We start from the raw sequence: 11450 nt of genomic DNA on the forward strand, positions 1-11450 counted from the left end.
TTCAGCCTTAGCTGCATCAACAACAGTAGTAGTAGTTGTCTTCTTGTCTCCTCCCTTACTTGGTCCACCCATGATAGACTCAATAGTTTGAAGCTCGTTCATGAGCTGCGTCAGACCATAGTTGAGTTTATTCAATACATAGTTGGTGGTGAACGACAAGAAAGTTGGAGAGTGATTGTTGAGGATTAAGCCAACTTGAGTTTCCTCATCTATTGTTGCTCCATGCAGTTTAGCTTCTTGAAAATAGTTTGTCATTTTGATCAGATGATCACAGACATGTTGAGAAGGGGCCATCCAAGAATTGGCATATTTCTTGGTGGCCTCAAAACGAGCCTCCGCTAACTTGGCACCAAACATGTCTTGCAGCTGATCCATGATTTCGTAGGCCGTCTCAACATTCTCCATCTTTTTCTTTAGAGTGTCGACCATATTAGTCAACATGAGGTACCGCACCTTGTTGTTAGTCATCTGCCAATGCTCATACTTAACCCTCACAGACTTGGTAGCTCCTTCAACTGGAACTTTCGGGGATTCCTCATTCATGAAGAACTTGGAGTTGTCACCAATCAACACAATGTTGATGTTCTTCTTCCATTTAAGGAAGTTTTCTCCAATGAGTTTCTTCATCGAAATTTGAGAAAGAATGGGAGTGGACACAACCATACTGAAAACTACCAATTATCAATAAAATAGAAATCAATCACATTTTCTCAATAAAACTTCCATTCACACAAATTTCAAGAAATAACACAACATATACCATAAATATGTAAGATATGAGAAAAAATACCAAAAATAATCATATCTCTATTTCTTTAGGTTTTGAACTAATCTATGATATCCTTGTCTCAGTTGGCGAGAGTCAATAATACCACTAGTTAAATAAAGTTGTAAACATATTTAATAATGGACACCATCCTTAACAACTTACTATTCGATCAAAATAAGAAAACAAAATCTCTTATTTTATGAGCTAGACCCATGGTTTCGATAATCAATAGATTTAGTGATAATAGTCATCGTAGGGGTAAGTATAGTAGAATTTGACCTATAATTATCTATCATTCGAAATCTAACCTTGTCAAAATAACTAATGAACACCTTCCGTAGGGGGACGAATCAAAGTGTCTCGAGGCCCCATTAAGCTATTGACCTTGTTAAATCAACGATGGAGATCGAATATAATTCATAAAATAAGCTCATTATAAAATTAGTATTTTTATTATTAATTTTCAAAAATTAATTACTATGTGTTTATCCAAAAAACAGTTGTGGATGACGTGGCAAGAATTTTCAACACGTGGTCAGCACGTGTCAGAGATGTTGCTCGCCTATCGACCAGAGATACTTCCATATGCAGGGTTCAAGTTTTATATACGACCAGCCTGCTCGTATACTACGTTTATTTATGTATAAATGTGTATAGTTGTAGTGATATCTGAGAATATCTGTTCATTATAACCTGAATATCCATTTATTAAGGAAAGATATGATTAATTGACTCACGTAACCCTCCTTGAGCCTATAAATATACAAGAAATAGCTCAAGGGGGGATCTTTTTTCGAATCCTCTTTTCTGATCTAAGAAGAAGAGAATTGTATTGCTATTATCCATCGTCGGTATTGTTTCTCCTTCTAAGGTTTGTGAAACTCAAGAACCCTAGTTCTTTGATCACGCCTTTGAGGCTCAACATTAATAATAGTATCAAGTGGGCGTAGGTCATTACCAATCTTTGGGGCTGAACCACTATAATTCTTGGTGTTCTTTACTTTCCATTAGATTGTATTCTCAAGCATCGTACTATTTTCCTATCGTAAATTTGACTTCGTGTCGTTGGCTAATTTGATGGTCAACATTCTGGTGCTTTCATTGAGAGCTTGTGAAAGAATCTAATGGCAAAAACTTCCAAGAAGACCGGACAGGCTGCTGCCGCTGCATCATCCCAGCCTCCTCCCCCAAATGTGGCTGAGGACAAACCGCATTTTGAGTTTGATGAGGAGGAGTTAGATTCTGAGACCCTGAAGGCAACACTGGGGGTGTTGCAGGATGAGTTGGCCAATCAAGAGAATGCTGCCGAGATAATGGCGTCGCAACAAATAGAGATAGAGCGCCAGCGTCAGGAACTGAGCGAGCGACAGGCTGAGATGGACCGTCGGTACAGGGAGGCCATGGCCACCCTTGAAGTAGCCATCCAGCTGGCTAGGAATCAGGCTGCGCTAGCCTCCTAGCCAGATCAGCCACCAAATGGGCCACCTCAAAGCGGTCCAAATCCTAGTCCTCCGCTCCAGCCAGTAAGCCCTCAGAGACCGAAGCAGCCACCTATGGCTCAGGATGATGTCCCACCTAGGGATCCTGAGCAGCAGCCTCCGTCTCAGGCAGGTCGAGGCATTCCCCCATGCCCAAGGTAGAATAGGGTCGAGCAACCGCCCTGCAGCCCTAGATGCCCAAAGGATGAAGAGCCACATCCACCGAGCAAGGGGCAGCGTCCTTCTGCCAACAGGAGGAACTCAGAGACAGGCTCTGTGATCAGAGGCCCCCCACGGCATAACAATGCACGGGGACCCACCAACCAGCGCAGGCCTCCCCCTAACGCTTGGGAAATGCCAGCCAAAGGAGGCAATAGAGGGAATAGTCAGTCGCACCATAGCCAGCCACGATTCAGAGATGGCCACGGCTACAATGAAGCCGACTCTGGCAGAGGAAATGCAGGTCGGAGGAACGAAGAGAGAGGTGGAGGCAGGAGCCCCCCACCTAGAGAAGAATGACCAGCGGGTCATAACGCTGGGGGGCAGCCCAGGCAGAATAATGTCTTTAGTCAGCTAGGAGCCAGCGAGCAGCAGCGAAGAGACGATGATTTGAGGGACGTACTTAACGACTGTCGAGAAAGGCACGATGAGTACATTCCCCCGGCACCAAAGGCCCCAGCAATCCCAGAAGTTGTTCAGGCTCAAATCGATGCCCTGAACCAGGCTGTGCAGCAGCTGGTCGGGGGGTGAACATCCCACATTGAGTACGATCGGAGGAGAGGCACCCCTTCGTACAGAGGATTATTGTGAATGAAACCCCCAGTAAGTTCAAGATGCTAACACTGCCAAATTTCGACGGGTATGGAGACTCGGTATCTCACGTTAATAAGTTTGAGATACAAAAGGTGTCAGAAGATGCCCGCTGCCACATCTTCCCGACAACACTGTCTGACACTGCCCAGGAGTGCTTCTTTAAGTTCCCTCCTGCCAGTATAGCATCATGGGAAATGTTCATAAAGGAGTTTTATGGACAGTTCTATGCGGGTTGTGTGCACCCCACTGAGGCAAACCAACTGGTCGAGATACGCCAGAAAGAGGGGGAGTCGTTGAAGGAATATGTTCAACGCTTCATGCGAGCTGCAACTGGAGCCAATACTGTGGGCGATGAAGGTAATATGATGGCCCTAACTGCTGGGGTTAGACCCCATTCACCCCTCTGGAGCAGCCTCAGAAAGAATGGGGGTAAGAAGCACCCAAGAATTCCTAGATCGAGCTAATCAGTACATCAAGCTCGAGGATGCGATTGCCAACGAAGGGAAATCGCGAACAAAAGACAAGGGGCCCAAGGAAGAACCCACCAAAGTCGCCAATGGGTTTGAAAAACCCAATGGCAACGACAAAGGAAACGGGAATGGCAATAGTAGAAATGGTGGGAAGCGGGCGAACAACGAACCCTCGACCTCCGAGAGTAAGTGCCCCAAAGGTAATCGGTATGAACCGAGATTCACCAACTACACTGCCCTTGTTGAAAGTCGAACTGAGGTCTACCAGGTGACCAGCTTAAGCGTGCCCTACAATCGACCCGCACCTATATGGAAAGATATCTCCAAGAGAGATGCAACAAAGTTCTGTCATTTTCACAATGATTACAAGGTGATGCCCTTCGATTTGAAAAATGCTAGTGCGATTTACCAGAGACTCGTCAACCACATGTTCAAGGAGTTGATCAGCACGAACATGGAGGTCTATGTCGATGACAAGCTGGTCAAGTCAAAGAAAGCAGAAGGACATATAAGGGATTTGCAGGAATGCTTCAACGTCCTGAATAAATATTGGATGAAGTTAAATTCCCTTAAATGCTCATTCAGAGTAGGATCAGGGATGTTCTTGGGATTTATAGTTAACTCAAGAGGAATTGAAGCCAATCCCGAGAAAATAAAAGCCCAGATCGAGATGAAATTGCCAGTGAAGATTAAAGATGTTTAAAGCCTGACCGGGAGGATTGTTGCTCTCAATAGATTCATTTCGAAATCGACAGACAAATGTCTTCCGTTTTTCAATCTACTAAGAGGCAATAAGATATTTGAATGGACAGATGAGTGCGAACAAGCCTTTCAAGCACTAAAAACACATATGGCACAGTCACCCATCCTGTCAAAGTCGGTCGATAAAGAAACTCTGTTCATCTACCTGGCAATCCCGGAATATGCTGCTAGTGCTGTTCTAGTAAGAGAAGAAGAAGGCGTGCAGAAGGCTGTCTGCTACGTGAGCAAAAGGCTGATTGGAGCAGAACAGTGGTACCCACCCATCGAGAAAGTAGACTATTGCCTGGTTTTGGCCTCGAGGAAGCTGTGGCCTTACTTCCAAGCTCATCCAATTACGGTCTTGACCGACCAACCTCTTAGACAAGTCCTGCAAAAGCCAGAGGCTGCGGGTAGATTGCTAAAGTGGGTAGTCGAACTAGGGCAGTTTGACATATCTTACTTGCCGCGAGCAGCGATAAAAGGACAAGCCTTGGCTGACTTCATCGCGGAATTAACTGAACTTACGAATGGCGAACAGACTGAAGAGCCTAGCGAGCCTGAGTGTCAAATCCAAGCACCCACGTGGAAATTGTTCACAAACAGTTCATCCAACGAATCCCACGCAAGAGCAGGAGTGAAATTGATAATGCCAGAAGGGCATCGATTTCACTGTGCAATCAGGTTTGACTTCACTGCTTTTAACAATGAGGCCGAATATGAAGCACTACTCGCTGGATTGCAGTTAGCCAAGGATATGAACATAAAAGTGCTTGACATCTATAGTGATTCTAAGCTGGTGGCGAATCAGGTCCTAGGAGAGTACCAGGCGCGAGGCTTAAAGATGGTTGCCTATTTGAACAAAACAAACGATCTGTTAGCCCAGTTCGATAAATATAGTCTCCAGCAAGCACCTCATGATCAGAATTCCAACGCGGGCGCTTTGGCAAAGTTGGCAAGTGCGAAGGATGCTGATACTCTGAACATAGTGCCAGTTAAGCGACTATCGGTACCAAGCATCCAAGCGGCAGAAACCACTTTGGTAATCCAGATGGCAGATATGTGGATGGCACCATATGTAGAGTATCTATTAAGCGGCGTGCTACTAGTGGACAGAAACAAAGCCAGAACCCTTCAACGGCAAGCTGCTAGGTACATCCTGGTCGATGGAATCATGTACCGAAGGGGATACTCACTGCCGCTCCTTAGATGTATTACAAAAGAGAAAGCCAAAGAGTTGATGAAAGAGGTACACAAAGGTTTTTGCGGGGACCACGCTGGGGGGGCAAAGTTTATCAAAAAAATCCTAAGGCAAGGATATTTTTGGCCAAGCATGAATGAAGACTCAATGGAGTTCGTGCGGAGATGTGACAAGTGTCAGAGATTTTCCAAAATCCCACGAGCAGCCCCCAACGAGTTAAAGCAAATGCAGAGTCCATGGCCCTTCGCAGTTTGGGGAATAGATCTAATCAAATCTTTGCCTACAGGAAAAGGTGGTGTAAAATATGATGTGGTTGCCGTCGATTACTTCACCAAGTGGGCCGAAGCTGAACTGCTGGCAACCATAACGACCAAAAAGGTGCTTGATTTTATAATAAAAAACATCATTTGTCGCTATGGATTACCAAGGAAGATAGTCTCGGATAACGGCACCCAATTTGATAGTTATCTATTCACAGACTTCTACAAATGGCATGGTATTATCAAAAGCTTTTCTTTAGTCGCTCATCCCCAAGCGAACGGGTAGGTCAAAGCAGTTAACAAAACCTTAAAAGATACCCTAAAGAAAAGACTTGAAGAAGCTAAGGGAGTGTGGCCGGAACAATTGCCTGAAGTGCTATGGTCATACAGAACTTCCCACCGAACAGCAACAGGTCATACCCCATTTTCCTTGGCATACGGGTATGAAGCTATGTTGCTTGTCGAGTTGGATCCACCCTTGCATCGTAGATTAACATACGACCAAGACTCTAATAGCCAACTATTGATGGAATCTCTGGAATCAATCGATGAAAATCGTGAACAAGCCCAACTTCGAGTAGCTGCGTACCAGCAGAAAGTCGCCCGGTATTTCAACACTAAAGTGCGAGAAAGAAAATTTAGTGTTTGAGATCTTGTACTCCGAAGAGTTTTTCTAAACACCCACGACCAAGCTGCGGGAGTACTCGGGCCTAATTAGGAAGGGCCATACCAGATCGATGAGGTCCTTCACCCAGGCACTTATAAACTTGCATGCTTAAACGGAGATCTCGTTCCTCGCTATTGGAATGGAGAACACCTGCGCAAGTATTACCAATGAACAATTCTTCTTAAAGAATTGGCTTGTATTAATTTTACTTTTTACAAGTTTTGAAAAAGGGTTGGTCATTTTATGTGACTGATCGCTTATAAGTGTAAGATCTTATTGATCACTCATACAAACATGTTTAGTCCATTTATTACGAGAAATAAAAGGGACTGTGCACAGCCAATCATTTCTTGCCAATTATTGTATTTATTACAAGTATTTGCTCATTACGTGTGTTGTTTTGCTGTATTATAATTCTAATCATATTGCTACGAGCAGTAATGTTCAAACAGGTTCTGGTCAAGGCAAGTGACCAAGGACCTAAAGATCCTCGATCACTTGGGGGGCATATAAGGTACAAGTAAGCAAAGCATATCGTTAAAAGGTATGTAAACACATGAGAAAAATAAGTGAAAGCATGCTAGGGTACTTAGAGTATTTTTCAAAATTTTGTTATTTTGTTAAATCAAACCAAAGTGCTATGCTAAGTTCGGTCATGCGAACAGATGTTATAATAAGATGCAAATATATTATAATATCAAAATGTATCCTTTTACACCGCAAGCAGTCGCTGCTCAGATGTAATTATTCAAATAAAAGTAAAGGCTGCCCATGCAGCAATAAAAAATATATTGTCTTTACATCACGACCCGTAGGTCGTGCAGTTAAAAAGATAAAAATAAAAACAGAAAAAGACTAAGGAGTTTAAGGATCTTGAGAAGCCGGAGGATCTTGAGGAGGGCTCTGATCGACGACGTCTGCAGCCTCATTGTCTACCCCATCCATCCCAGTGGCTAGCGAGATCTCAGGGGAAGCAGGAATCCTCGCTCTTTCTTCCTCTGCTAGTCGAGCAGCACAGCGAGCGAGCTCGGCGTTTCTTGCATTCTCAGGAAGGTAATTGAAGTTGGCACCCTAGTTGTGCTTCCAGAAATCATAGAAGCATCAGAGAGTGGCATTCTTGTACCTTTCCACATTGTTGGCATTGGCTTTCTCAAGCTCCTCAATCCGCCCCTCCAAGGTTGTATTCTCCTGTCTACTCGCAGCCAAGTCCTCCTCGAGCTGTTTAGCTGCGCGGTAATTTACGCGGTTAGACTCCTTGAACTGGTCCCTCTGCTCGGTGGCTTTGTCCAGAGATTTTTTCTTCTCCCTCAACTCCTCAGCCAGTTTATTCTTCTCCTCGAGCATCGCTACAAGCTGTTCGGCATATTTCGCTTCGATAGCTTTGATTTCATTAGCGTATCGTTGCTCCAAAGATATGGCCTGCTCGGTAATAGCACCCGAGCGGAGACGGCCGACAGTAAGGGTCAGCATTGCCTGCAGTCAGAGAAAAGGTTAGACTAACTGTAGAATATAGAAGGGTTGTCTCCACAAAAAAAGATGACCTACACTGGTAAACTCGTTCAAGGCGCGGTTTAAGACCTGGTCGACGTCCATCGCCTCTGTCGCAGCCATCGCCTATCGGCAGCGGTCGTGCTTTACAATTTTTGTGACCCTGTCCTTAACCGATCTGAAGGCGTGACTAGTTATGTCACCCCCAGTCGAAGCAGGACTGGCCTGCTGAGTCTGGTTAGTTGGGGCTGCTGGAGATGGAGTCGACCCGACTGGAGCAGGGGGAGTCTGCTGCTTGTGAGGAGAAGGAAGAGTTGCATTGGCTGAGGGGCCATCCTCCGGGAGGCCTGCATTGCGAGGCTTCTTAGCCTGAGGCACTTTGCTACTTTCCCTAGGATGCCTCTTTCTTGTTTTCTTTCTGCTCGGGGGAGCCGCAGGAGCCTCAGGGGCGCTGTAAATGTTGAACACGTTCTCGGAGTCCATGTTTGGAAAAGAAGCAAACAGTCGAACAGTGAGATAGCATTAATGACTAAGTATATTACATCAGGAAAGGAAATAAAGAAAAATTGTAAGTGAAATACCCGAGCTATTATTACTGGTCACTATACTATAGACTCTACTAGTCTCACACTCACTCTCTGACATGAAGAAGTCTGGACCTAAATTTGGAGCATATTTAAAATTGTTGTCCCCGTCGAATAGGTGACAGGGAATTGGCAAGCTATCTAAAAGTGAAATAACTGTACCATTCTCGTCTGAAGACTCGTCCAAGTGTTTGACAAGCTCGGTGGCCCTCTTTTTCCCCTTCCCCATGGGGGCAGAGGTCCTCTCTGCTAGAGGAGTGCCAACAGGTTCCCTAATCATGATCCCAGTTTGTCTCCTTCGTGGAGGTGACGCTGGTCGTTGGTGCTCGGGTTCCTCCTCGACCATGGCACTCCCTGTTGTTGACTCCCTCATGTCCTGATGAGGGGCCAAAAGGCCGAACAGCCTTAGGTTAGCCTCTGTGACCAGATGTTTAATGCTTTTTTCTACATCAGTCATGCTGGCCAAGTGGGTTGATCTCAACTCCATGTCTGGAGTTGGGTCTGGTCATAACCATGGGCTTGGAAGGCATTAAAAGTTTAAGAGAATGTGGAGGAGAACACTAAATAAATATCAACAGCCAGTGGTACGAAAGTTTTACTTCCTTGCGTGAAGTCCAGATTGTGCGCAACCATGTCGGTCGTGAGGAAGTATTCCTGGTAGTACCTCCCCACATTCGATATATGGATGGTGTCAGTTAGGAAGGTGCACCCAGTTTCCTGATGACAGAAATGAGAAAACCCCGTGCCTTCTTGGTTGGGGTTAGACTTGAGGTCAAACAAGTAGTTAACCTCATGAGGAGTTGGCACGGACCATTTTTTGTGGCTGTACAGGATATAGAGTGCTGCAAGCAGTCTATATCCATTTGGAGTTATTTGAAAGGGGGAAAATCCAAAATAGTTGGCCACCCTTTGGAAAAATGAATGAAGAGGCAAGGTAGCCCCTGCCTCAATGTGGAACCTCGACCAGGCGCTGAAGGCGCCTCTGGGCAGGTTCGCCCGTTTATCTTGGTTAGGTCAGACTAAGGTCACCCCCGTGAGACCATACTTCCTGATGTAGTTGGCGATCATCCTGATCGTCACTCGGCTCTCAGGTACTGAACACCACTCAACATCTGGTTGAATGGCATGTCGAGGCTGAGCATGTGTTTGGATATTAGGGTTAGGAACATTTTCTCCTCGACCATCGGTCGAGGGAATTTCAGCCCGAGGAGTAGGTTGATGTGAAGGATTGGGGGTTTTCTTTTTCTGGGCTTTGGTTTTAGTACGAGCCATACTTTGAGTAAGGACAGGTGGAGTGTTTGAAGTGACATGAGAAAATGGGATGTCAGGTATTAGTGACGTTGGTTGCTCCTCGTCCTCAAGCAGTTGAGCCAATAAGTCGTCGTCGATAGGTCTTTCTCCCCCACGGATCTTGCATGTAAGCTGCGAACAGAGAAAGGAGGAGATAAGACGCACAGCCTTAGAGCTTATGTTGAAAGTTGGAATAACGTTGCTCGCATCTACGACCAGCAGCATTATAACAGAAACACTAAGTTCTATGTGAGCAGTTTGAAAAGCGAAAATAAAAAGTTTTTTTTCCAAAAAAAATTTTCGACTCAGTAGGGGCGGGAAAAACCCAATTTTTCAACTAGCCTAAAAATCAAATTTTTTCTTCAATTTTATGCCCTAAACTTACCATCTTGACTATCAAACTGGCTCCTAACTCCTACAGAGCAAAACTATGCTACCCTATCAAGCATCAATCGGTATACACACAATCCTCATGCATTTTTACCCAAGAACACAAAAAATTTCAGAACTCAAAACAGGCATGTGACAGTATGCATGGCATGTCAAAGAGCATGAAAGTTGAAGAAATTTACCTAGATGAAGATTGGAGGTTTTGAAATGAAGCAACTTTGGGCGTGCGAACATAGGAACTTTAGAACAAGCGATGGATGATCTTCAAAGTTTCAGAGCTCTGGGTTAAGTTCTTGAGGGTTCTTGGAGAGAAAATGGCAAAGTAAAAAGTGAAAAGGTAAATTTGGGGATTATTTATAATGGCTGAGATGTGATAAAAAGGGGTAATCATGAGTTACCTTTTTCAAGGCATGGGGGAGTGTAATAGCCATCAGAAGGGTTACTTGGAAACTGAAAAGGCATGATTGGACGTGATTAGGTCACCTTTTTCGAGGAAGCACGAGTGACTCTGACAGATTTCGTGGGGTATACGAAAGGTTAGTTTCCTAAGTTTACTTATTGCTGGTCACAATAAATAAACTTGGGGGGCAAATGTTTATCCAAAAAATAGATGTGGATGACGTAGCAAGAATTTTCAACACGTTGTCAGCACGTGTCAGAGATGCTACTCGCCTATCGACCAGAGATACTTCTATACACGGGGTTCAAGTTTTATATACGACCAACCTGGTCGTATACTCCGTTTATTTATGTATAAATGTGTATAGTTGTAATGATATCCGAGAATATCTCTTCTTTATAACCTGAATATCCATTTATTAAGGAAAGATATGATTAATTAACTTATGTAACCTTCCTTGAGCTTATAAATATACAAGAAATAGCTCAAGGGGGGATCTTTTTTCGAATCCTCTTTTCTGATCTAAGAAGAAGAGAATTGTATTGCTATTATCCATCGTCTATATTGTTTCTCCTTCTAAGGTTTGTGAAACTCAAGAACCCTAGTTCTTTGATCACGCCTTTGAGGCTCAACATTAATAATAGTATCAAGTGGACATAGATCATTACCAATCTTTGGGGTCGAACCACTATAATTCTTGGTGTTCTTTTCTTTCCATTAGATTGTATTCTCAAGCATCGCACTATTTTCGTGTCGTATATTTGACTCCGTGTCGTTGGCTAATTTGAGGGTCAACACTATGGTTCTCCAAAAAATTATAAGATTAAATTTTTAAAACCAAAGTCCTATAATCTTCTATTTCTATTAATTCTAAAGTGTCACATTAAAACAAATTCAATTAA

This window comes from Humulus lupulus, chromosome 4, assembly GCF_963169125.1.
Source record: "Humulus lupulus chromosome 4, drHumLupu1.1, whole genome shotgun sequence".
NCBI lineage: Eukaryota > Viridiplantae > Streptophyta > Magnoliopsida > Rosales > Cannabaceae > Humulus > Humulus lupulus.